This window comes from Cervus elaphus, chromosome 16 (genome assembly GCF_910594005.1).
Source record: "Cervus elaphus chromosome 16, mCerEla1.1, whole genome shotgun sequence".
Lineage (NCBI taxonomy): Eukaryota > Metazoa > Chordata > Mammalia > Artiodactyla > Cervidae > Cervus > Cervus elaphus.
In genome coordinates, this window is record NC_057830.1 from 21292054 (window position 1) to 21303424 (window position 11371).

Below are 11371 nucleotides of genomic sequence, written 5' to 3' on the forward strand. Positions count from 1 at the left end.
TTCAACCCAGCCAGACCAAACTCACCTTCATACCCTTGAACTAGTTGTGTTCACATGCCTCTGGACATGGGGCTTCCTTTGGCTGGAATCCTTTACCCCAAAGTCCACCAAGGGCTTATCTTCATCCCTCAAGGTCCAACTCTCATGAAATTTTTTGTGAAGCCTTCCTTAACTAACAGCCAGGCTATTATGTTGATTTTATTTATAATAGCTTCCTCCTAAAATGAGTTTGAGGCAGCTTAACAACTATGTACACACTGCAACTAGGTTGTGTGTGTGTTTTTTTTTTAAGAGAGAGACTATCAGGGCAAAGACAAGACAAAGGCAAAAAAAAGATAGAAATTAAGAGTTGGTGTTGCATTCAAAACCTCTATGATAACATCTCATCTTGTTATATCTTGTTAAAGAGGTAGTTAGCCCTGAGTGTTCTATCCAGAATGAATGAGTTACTCTCCTGTGAGCTCACTACCAGCTGTAGATAATTGCACTTCCCTTATTTTCTTTAATTTGCTCATTGTGTCCATCTCCTTCACTAGGCTGGGAAATTCCTAAGGGAAATACATAATTTCTGACTCATCTCTGGATCCCCAGCATGAAGCATATGACTCAGCATAAGACTGGTGCTCAGGAGACAAGAATTAAACAAATGTCACTGTGGACAGGGGAAAAGGTCCTAGCGCTTACTGAGCTCCCTACCTGGCACTTGAAAAACCATTATTTAATCCTTGCAAAAAATTACATGGCTGAGAAATGGCAGACCTAGAACTCAAACCTCCCACTATCTGTCTCTCCAAAGCATCTGCTCTTTTTACTAGGCACAGGGCTCCTACCTTCACCATCACCATGCGCCCAAACACCCTGTCCTTCAAGACCAGTTTTCAAGCAACCCTTCTCCAAGAAGCTTTTCCTGCTCACTCAGGAGAAAAGTCAGCCTGAGTCGAGCCCCGACCTTCCACAACACTCAAGGAAGATGCAGTCACAAGCTGGGAGAAGAGGGGTACCTTCTGGGTACTCGAGCACCAGGGGGCTGGCTGGGTATTCTGCACATGGTATTCTGGGGGTCTCAGTGCTCCTTCTACCCCCTGCCCCAGGGTACAGCGCCTGGGCCTTCCTGCCTTTCTCTTTTTTCTTCAGGGTCCAGAATCTTTTCAGTTCTCCTCATTCTAAACTAAACCCCCAAATAATCTCCTCAGGCCCACTTCTTATCCAACCAAGGGAGCTGTATTCAAACACACTCCTTCATTACATCAATTAGATCTTTGTATTTTAAGCATCTTACCAATCTTTAGGGTTGGTGAGCATCCCAATCTCCTCAAACATATTAAAAGAATTTAAAAAATCATGAGAAGGGACCATGGTGCTTTAGGAGGCCCTGTCATCCGGTTCTCAACCCATCTGAATACTTTTGAGGTGGCCTGGGAGTAAGAAGAGACAATCCATTGATCTTGCCCCTGGATCCTTCCCCCACCCCTCCCCTCCTTCCTGATAGGATGCCTGGTCTCTAAGGGCAGGATGAAATCTTGGTCCAGAAAGCTGCTGGGGTGGTGGTCACAGGTCCCTTTCTCCACCCAGGGCTTCAGAATCCTCCGTTTCCTCCTAGTCTGCCCCTTGTCTCTCTGGCCCCAAACTCCCAGAGCAGCCCTCAGTCCTAACTCTGGAACTATGTTTTTGAATTAATACTCAACAATTTCCTTGGTAACACAGCTGACTTATCTGACGCTGAAATGCACACCCCTGGCCCTGATATTATCCTACCTGCCGGTTTTAAATGTGCAATAAATATATCCCACAACTGCTCTCCTGACATTGCAGGGACATCTGTAAACTTAAATGTGACCATGCCTAAGAAACACCCAATTTCCTTAATCAGAATAGGGAGGCTAAATTATTCTCTATTTCCTACTCCTAAATAAAGATTACTAGTGCAATTTACAGTAGCTACATCACAGCGCCAGCATGATGATTTAATTAGATAACTCATGCCAACTGTTTGGTACCCAGGCCTGGTATGTAGAAAGTGCTCAATATGTATGATCATTGGCGTACCTCATCTCTCACAATAGCACCTGCGGGTAGGCATTACACCACGCACTCTCCGCCACCATCCCTCCCCCCCAACCCACCCTCATTTACAGGAGCTGCAGCCAGGGCTCTGAGTAAAGGCGCTTTCCCAAGGTCAGGCGGGCACCACTGTGATGCTCGGCGCTCGGCCCCTGAATGAGGGACCCCTCCCCTCACACCTCTGTAAGGGACACAAGGGGTCTTAAAGAAGACAAGTATGCAAAAGCGCGAGCACAGAGCCCGGCATACTGTGGGGACACTGGGATGGGGAGCCGCCGGCACCGAAGGTTTCTCCCCCACCCCCCAAACCGCTCCTCTGCCCTCGGAGTCCAGAGTCCCCAGACCCCGGGTACGTCGCTCAATCTCCCCGAGCTCCGCGCCCTGGGGCTTTGTACGCCACAGGCCGGCCGCACTCACCGAGTCCCATCGCGGCGCGCGGAGGTGGCCGTCCGGCCTGCGGGGCATGGGTCGTGGCGCCTGGGCCGGAAGCGCGCCCTACCGGCCCCGCGGCCCCCGCACGCCTGGCCGGTGCCCCAGCCCCGCTGCGACCCGCCCGCCCGGGGAGCCTCCTACCTGCAGCGGCGGCGCAGCGGCCGCGGCGATCGGGGGAGGGGCCGGCGAGATGCGAACGCGGGCGGCCTCGACTCCTCTCGCAGGCTGGGCGGCCGGGAGGGCCGCGGGCTCCGGAGCGCCGGGCGGCGGCGGCGCGCCCCCGGCCGGCCAGGCCCCGCCGCGCGCGCAGCGGCCACAAAGCCCGGGAGCCGCCGCCCCCTCGCGGGCCGCCCGCCGCCTGCGGGTCCGCAGGCGCCGAGGAGGGCGGGAGCGCGGCCCCGCGCAGTCCCCACCTCCCGAAGACGCGGTCGCCGACCTCCCCCGAGGTTCGGGGCGGGGCGCAGGGGGTCTCCCGCCTATCCACCCCTCTCCCTCCTGCCCGACATCCTTGTGCTTATTGAGTTCCGTCTTCCCACCTTGGCGGACGAGCTCCTGAAGGGCCTGAAAAACTGTTTCATTTCCATGAACAACAAAAGAATGCATTTGTCGCCAGGGACTTGGCGGCCATGGACAGGAATCGGCTCAGTCCATGCGCCCTGTCTGACAAAGGCCCCCTTTTCTTTCGGAACACCCTGCTACTTAAGTAGCCAACCCTCCTTTGCTGGGTTCATCACAGAGTTTTGCTTTATTTTTTTAATTTGCGGGATGTGTCTCCCCCTAGGCTGTGCGCTCCCGGGGCAGAGACTGTTCCCTCTGCAGCCCAAACCTGGTTCAGACGCTGTGCTGAGTAAGTGGGAATTTATGCACGAATGAATGAATACACAACTGCAACTGTAGGACAAGGCACCTTTTATCGTGCCCCGGCAAGGATGGGGGCTAGCTGTCTCTTTTGCCTTGTATCCGCTGGGAAAATTCCAAGCTCGGAAGGGTAGAGAGGATTTAACTTTGTCTTGTCGTCTTATTAGAGTGAAATACACATAACATAAAATAACTTTCAAGTCAACAATCCAGTGGTATTTATGACAATGCAGTGTAAAGCAACCACACCATCTCTATCTCGTTCTGAAACAGATCACCCCAAAAGGGAACCCCCTCCCTACACATTAAGCAGTCACTCCCTATCCCTTGGTCTCCTCAACTCAGAGTAACCACTAATTTATTTTTTCTCTCTGAATTTGGCTATTCTGGACATTCCATATCAATGGAATCATATAACAGGTAGTCTTTTGTGCCTGGCTTCTTTCACTTAGCATGATGTTTTCCAGATTCACCCTCCTTGCAGTGTGTGTCCTACACTTCATTTCTTTTTATGGCTAAATAATATTCTATTGTATGTATACCACAATGTGTTTATACATGTATCTATTGAGGGATATTTGTGTTATTTCCACCCTCTGTGAATAGTGCTGCTCTGAATGAGCCTATATAAATGTATTTGTCAATGTTTTCAGTTCTTTGGGGTATATACCTGGGAGTGGGATTGCTGGGTCATATGGTAATTCTGTTTAACTCTATGAGGAACTGCCAAAAAATTTCCCATAGTGGCTAAATGAATGATTTTATGTTCCCACCAGCAATATATGCAATGTATGAGGGTTCCAAATTTGCCATTACCTCACCAACACTTGCTTTTTTTTTTTTTAATTCCTTGGATATATGTGAGGCTATCCCCACCCTCCTAGCTCCCATGACCCACAGAGTCACCTTGCTCAGAGAGTGAGAGGCTGAGCCAGGTCTTTTGACTGCAAAGAAACACCCAAACACTTCTGGGGTCAGAAGCACTAATAAAAATAAAGACCCTTACTATAATGTAGAGGTATACTGCTCCCTGTTCATTACTTTAACAATAATCTGTCAGGTTTAACAATAATCCAAGTAGATCTGAAATTGTCCAGAGAACTTAAAAACTAAGACCATCCCCATGGAGATGCTATCTGGAAACAAACTGTGTGACATATGCCTCACTGGAACTCAAGGCAGTACAGTATAGTTCAGATACTGAAATCTCAGAACTTCTGAAGTATGTTGATAGCTAATGACAATAGGCAGAAGGAGAAGGGGACGACAGAGGATGAGATGGTTGGATGGCATCACCGACACAATGGACATGGGTTTGGGTAAACTCTGGGAGTTGGTGATGGACAGGGAGGCCTGGAGTGCTGTGGTTTATGGGGTGGCAAAGAGTCGGACACGACTGAGCAACTGAACTGAACTGAATGACAATAATGTACCAAGATTTTTTAAATTGAGACTTCCCTGGAAAATTTTGTCATTGATGAGTCACAAAGTTGTGTCCAGTTCTTTGAGACCCCATGGGTTGCAGCACGCCAGGCTTCCCTGTCCTTCACTATCTCCCACAGTTTGCTCAAACTGATGTCCATTGAGTCAGCAATGCCATCCAACCATCTCATCCTCTGTTGCCCCCTTCTCTTCATACCCTCAATCTTTCCCAGCATCAGGGTCTTTTCCAATGAGTTGGCTGTTTACATCAGGTGACCAAAGTATGGGAGCTTCAGCTTCAGCATCAGTCCTTCCAATGAATATTCTGGGTTGATTTCCTTTAGGATTGACTGTTTTGATCTCCTTGTTGTCCAAGGGACTCTCAAGAGTCTTCTCCAGCACCACAATTCGAAAGCGTTAATTCTTCAGTGCTCAGCCTTCTTTATGGTCCAGTTCTCACATCTGTACATGACTCCAGGAAAAACCATAGCTTTGACTAAATGGACATTTGTCAGTAAAGTGATGTGTCTGGTTTCTCATACGTTGTCTAGGTTTGTCATAGCTTTTCTTCCAAGCAGCAAGCATCTTTCAATTTCATGGTTGCAGTCATCATCCGCAGTGATTTTGGAGCCCCAGAGAATAAAGTCTGCCACTGTTTCCACTTTTTCCCCATCTATTGGCTATTAAGTGATGGGACTGGATGCCATGATCTTCATTTTTTGAATGTTGAATTTTAAGCCACTCTCCTCCTTCACCTTCATCAAGAGGCTCTTTAGTTCCTCTCTGTTTTCTGCCTTTAGGGTGGTGTCATCTGCGTATCTGAGGTTGTTGATATTTTTCCCGGCAATCTGGATTTCAGTTTGTGATTCATCCAGCTGGGCATGTCACATGATGTACTCTGCAGCAGAACAGATTAAGAAGAGGTGGCAAGGATACACAGAACTAGACCAAAAAAGGTCTTAATAACCTGGATAACCACAATGGTGTGGTCACTCAAGTAGAACCAGACATCCTGGAATGTGAAGTCAAGTGGGCCTTAAGAAGCATTACTACAAACAAAACTAGTGCAGGTGATGGAATTCCAGCTGAACTATTTCAAATCCTAAAAGATGATGCTGTTAAAGTGCTCCACTCAATATGCCAACAAATTTGGAAAACTCAGCAGTGGCCACAGGACTGGAAAAGGTCAGTTTTCATTCAAATCCCAAAGAAAGACAAGGCTAAAGAATGTTCAAACCAAGAGCTTCCAGATGTACAAGCTGGATTTAGAAAAGGCAGAGGAACTAGAGATACAACATCAGTTGGATCATAGAAAAGCTAGAGAATTCCAGAAAAACATCTACTTCTGCTTCATTGACTACAGGAAAGCCTTCGACTATGTGGTTCACAACAAACTGTGGAGAATTCTTCAAGAGATGGGAACATCAGCTCACCTTACCTGCCTGCCTCCTGAGAAACGTGTATACCAGTCAAGAAGCATACAGTTAGAACTGGACATGGGACAACAGACTGGTTCAAAATTGGGCAAGGAGTACATCAAGGCTGTATATTGTCATCCTGCTTATTTAACTTATATGCAGAGTACATCATGTGACATGCCCAGCTGGATGAATCACAAACTGAAATCCAGATTGCCGGGAAAAATATCAACAACCTCAGATACGCAGATGACACCACCCTAACGGCAGAAAGCAGAGAGGAACTAAAGAGCCTCTTGATGAAGGTGAAGGAGGAGAGTGGCTTAAAACTCAACATTCAAAAAATGAAGATCATGGCATCCAGTCCCATCACTTAATAGCCAATAGATGGGGAAAAAGTGGAAACAGTGGCAGACTTTATTCTGGGGCTCCAAAATCACTGCGGATGATGACTGCAACCATGAAATTGAAAGATGCTTGCTGCTTGGAAGAAAAGCTATGACAAACCTAGACAACGTATGAGAAACCAGACACATCACTTTACTGACAAATGTCCATTTAGTCAAAGCTATGGTTTTTCCTGGAGTCATGTACAGATGTGAGAACTGGACCATAAAGAAGGCTGAGCACTGAAGAATTAACGCTTTCGAATTGTGGTGCTGGAGAAGACTCTTGAGAGTCCCTTGGACAACAAGGAGATCAAAACAGTCAATCCTAAAGGAAATCAACCCAGAATATTCATTGGAAGGACTGATGCTGAAGCTGAAGCTCCCATACTTTGGTCACCTGATATAAAAAGCCAACTCATTGGAAAAGACCCTGATGCTGGGAAAGATTGAGGGTATGAAGAGAAGGGGCAACAGAAGATGGATGGCATTGCTGACTCAATGGACATCAGTTTGAGCAAACTGTGGGAGATAGTGAAGGACAGGAAAGCCTGGTGTGCTGCAGGCTATGGGGTCATGAATAGTTGGACATGATTCAGCACCTGAACAACAACAGTAGATTGGAGGGGCCAGCGGCTTTAGAATTTTTAAAAATGTGTTTCTAGGAATCAAGAGAAATACTATTTGCACATATGGAAAAGGAGGAATGAAAAAGAGTTTACGGAAGCACTACTGTAAAAAAAGTGAAAACTTAACATCTATTGATACAAAAATGATTAAACTATGGAATAGCCACAGTGTAGAAAATCATATTTCACTGACTTCAGGACATCATGAATGATAAACACCATTATTTTATATATCATTAAAAAAGAAAAAAGTGCTCCTAATTAAACCATGACAAAAAAGTTTTCTTAACACTTATAATTTTTATTTTATATTTATTCAAAAAACCACATGAAACTTAAGACATGAATTTTTAATTCCATGTCACCCTCATGCATACATTAAAAGTATTCATCAAATAAATTGATTAAAACATATATAAATCTTCTTCTTGGAGTCGGAACCTTCTGAGTCATATGTAGAGTCAGAATCATTAATATTCCAGGCTGCTAACATCCATTCTGCAAGCTTTGAAGCATATCCAGCAGGCAATGACAATTATATCACTACTACTGCCTAGATGATAGCAAGTGTAAGATGCATACCAATTTTAGAGATAATAACATGAATGAAAGTGTATGCCTTAGAATAATGAAAAAAGGGTATTATGCAGCAGCTAAAGGAGTCAAGGAAATTTCATACAGGCCACCTTGGAAAGTATTAATTCGTTCATACTGCCAAGGAAAATTAGCAAGTTGCCAAAAATATATAGTGTGAATTTATTTTCAGAAAAGTAAAACCAACCTCTATATTTCTGCAGCAGGCACTGAAAACTTGTTTAGCCCAAAGATATTCACCCCTCACTTTAACTATGTCATTCTGTACTTTGTTGTTGTTCAATCGCTAAGTCGTGTCCGACTCTTTGCAACCCCTTGGACTGCAGCACATCAGGTTTCCCTGTCTTTCACTATCTCCAGAGTTTGCTCAAACTCAAATCCATTGAGTCTGTGATGGTGTCCAATCATCTCATCCTCTGTCATCCCCTTCTCCTCCTGCCCCCAATCTTTCCCAGCACGAGGGTCTTTTCCAATGAGTTGGCTGTTTGCATCAGGTGGCCAAAGTGTTGGAGCTTCAGCATCAGTCCTTCCAATGAATATTCAGGGTTGATTTCCTTTAGGACTGACTGGTTTGATCTCCTTGCTGTCCAAAGGACTCTCAGGAGTCTATATTTTAGATGCTTAAAAAGTAAATTATTAATATTTCCCTAGATTCCCCTGTCTTACTTTTTTTTCTCTTTTGGCCACTCAGCATTCAGGGATCTTAGTTTCCCCACCAGGGATGGAACCCCATGCTCCCTATAGTGGAAGCATGGAGTCGTAACCCCGTGACCACCAAGGGCTCCAGACTCCCTTGTTGATAGAAGGGTCACGTGATACAGTCTGGCCAATGGCAGATGTTCTAGTCGGCTTTCTTTCCTGAATTAAAATATAAAACTTCACAAGATAGCTTTTGTCCTTTCCTGTCCAATATATGGACTCAGTTTTAGAGAAGCAGCAATCACCTTGTGACCATAAGGACAAACGTGTGGATGGTGAAACCAAGACAGAGTCTGCTGGCTCTACACTACCTGCCCTTGTGTTTCCTTTCAAATGAGACTAAAAATCTGCTTTCTTTTGCTGGTTATTCAGTTGGCAGAATAAAGTCCTAACTGCTACAAATCAGTGTATAGATCGATTTTTAAGTATCAGAGCAAAATGCACGCTAAATTGATGAGTGAAGGTGGAAAAAGAATTCAGAAGGGGACTTTCCCTTCATTTTTAGTTTTTGAATTTTTTACATCATAAAGGTATTCACATATTACCCATTTAGCTCAAAAAATTATTTCTGTAAGATTTATGTCAGAAATGAAAGCAACTCTGACAAGAAAGGCTCTTAATATGGGGCAGCATCTCAGGCTGAGGTAAACAACTAAAGGAAAGAAAGTTTTTCCACTGAGCTATCAGTTTACTCTTCATTCAAAAAAGTTAATCTGGCTTGATTTATTTGTTCTTAGAAAGTGCAGACTGCTTCATAGTGAGTACCAGTTCCTTTTCTAAAGTCTCACAAACTACTTTTTTTTTTAGGCAGTACTGCTTGACTTGTGGGATCTTAGTTCCCCCATAAGGAATCAAACCTATAGCCTCAGCAGTGAAAGCGTGGCGTCCTAACCACCGCACTGCCAGGAAATTCTCCTCACAAACTACCTTTGATACGATCCATCCTGGGTTTGTATTGGTGCTCAGTAAAATTCAAGATTATTAGAGTCCATTTTTCAAGATCTACTTTTTTCTCCTTTCTAAAAACAGAGTATTTTCCAATCTCTAATTTCCTTTTACTTCTACGGTTCTCTGATATTTTCCAAAGATTACCAGCATAAAAACTGCATACGAAAGATTCTGGCACACAAAAAAACACATTACGATGATACTTAATGATACTAACATTGATGATAGTAATAGCACTTACCACTTATTGGGCGTTTCTGACATTGTGCCAAATATTTTACACACACTGTCTGATGTCATCTTCACAAAAATCCTGTGAAGCCCACAACTATTACCAGGTCCACTTTACAGAGGCAGACACAGAAGCTCGGGCAGGTAACTTACCCAAAGCCACGTAGGCACGAGGTGTCAGAACACTGGGACCTCCAAAGCATCAGCTCTTGAACACCGAGCTTAATTGAAAAAAAAAAAGGCAAAATCAGTAAAAATGTAAACTCACCAACAAATTGTCTTTGTGTACCCTGCAAACACCCACTAACCTGGCCCATCTCCTCTCTCCCGGCGGAGCCAGACCTGACCTCCATACGGATCTTTTCCGTATTTTCTTTATCACCTCAGGCTAAGCTCCTCAGGCTCCACCCCTCCCCGGACTGTTGCACCTTCTGCGCAAGCGCACTGTGGCCCGGAACTTGCCCACTGCTCCGCGCGTCCCCGAGAGCTACGGACCCGAGCCGAGGGAGCGCGCCGAGCGGGGCCGCGCCCAGAGGTGGGCGGGGCTTCATGTAACTGGCGGAGACACGCGAGCCCAGGACTTGCGGAATGAATGGCGGGGATTATAAGGATTCTGCTCGCTCGCGAGTTGCCCCAAGAAGTTTCCATTGCACAAGTATTTCATCCACCCATCTATTTATTCCAGAAATATGTATTAGTGGCTACTGAGTGCGGGTATCTACTTAGCATGAAGAATGTGCCCACATTCTTCCCAAGCTTGAATAGATACTTGAGAACGTGCGGGAGCGGGGTTCCTTGAGCCTCACCCCCCAACCCCCAACACAGGAGAACTCCCGTACTGCGGGAGGAAAAGCAGGCCCAAGTCAAGGGTTCAGATCTGCACCTACCTGAGAAATAGATCCCGCTTGTCTCTACACTTGTTCCATGCTCTTCTCTTCTCCCAGTCACTTGTATTTACCCCATCCGCCCTGATGTCAGGGTCCTGTCAATTCTGCTTTCTAGAAGCTTACGCTTTAGCGGGGTTAGAACGCTGCAGCATGATACAGATGAGGAAAGGGGGCACTCAAAAGAGGAATGAATAGCTAAGGATGGGTCTGTAGAAGGCAGACGATTAATCCTCATGCTGGTTAATCCTCACTGTGGTCCAAAGGGGCTAGATAATGATAGAACCAGTGTTCAAAATACTTGAGAAGTGTGGGCCCTCTCTCAGGGAGCTCACGATGTTTCAAGAAAGAAAGAGAGGGGCGGAGAGTGGAATAAAAGAAATAAAGAGGGAAACGGGAGGCTGCGCTGTTTACTAAGGGAAACGAAATAAATAATGAATGTAATTTTGTTTGCTTGCTTATTTGTATTTTTGTGATAACTATCTTATTGCATTCCTGTTTTCTCCAAAGTTGAGTCATTTCTTGAATCTGGAACAAGCTGTGCTATTTTTGCATAAGTTCTTCTTTTCTCAAGGTCTGTCTCATGTCATTCCTCTGCCCTCCCTCTCAGGCTTTCCTTTCCCTGCCTTCCAGCTTCCTCTAATAATTGTTTAACAAATGCTAAATTTTAGAAATGGTTTCTGCTCTCAGTGTTCAGCTTCTAAAGCATCTTCCTTTATTTCCGGAGTCTACAGTCTTTAATTCACTAAAAAACAGTCAGCCCTTCTCCCCCTTTTTCACTTTTTGATTAATTATTATTAATTTTATAA

The 11371-nt window shown here is 45.2% G+C and overlaps 1 protein-coding gene across 3 annotated transcripts in view; it reads right to left on the reverse strand.

The window, feature by feature from the left end:
* The window catches only part of MSANTD3 (Myb/SANT DNA binding domain containing 3), a 30516-nt gene extending 20394 nt beyond the window's left edge, over positions 1-10122 (reverse strand). The window contains exons 1-2 of one of the 3 annotated variants that reach the window (XM_043927457.1): positions 9987-10122; positions 9832-9899 (exon numbers count right to left, since the gene is read on the reverse strand). The gene's annotated coding sequence lies outside the window, so the exon portion shown is untranslated. Of the gene's footprint in view, positions 1-2478; positions 2611-2634; positions 2830-9831; positions 9900-9986 lie in introns of those variants that run through there. The other 2 variants (XM_043927455.1, XM_043927456.1) reach the window with 2 other exon arrangements.
* Between the last annotated feature and the right edge of the window lie 1249 nt (positions 10123-11371).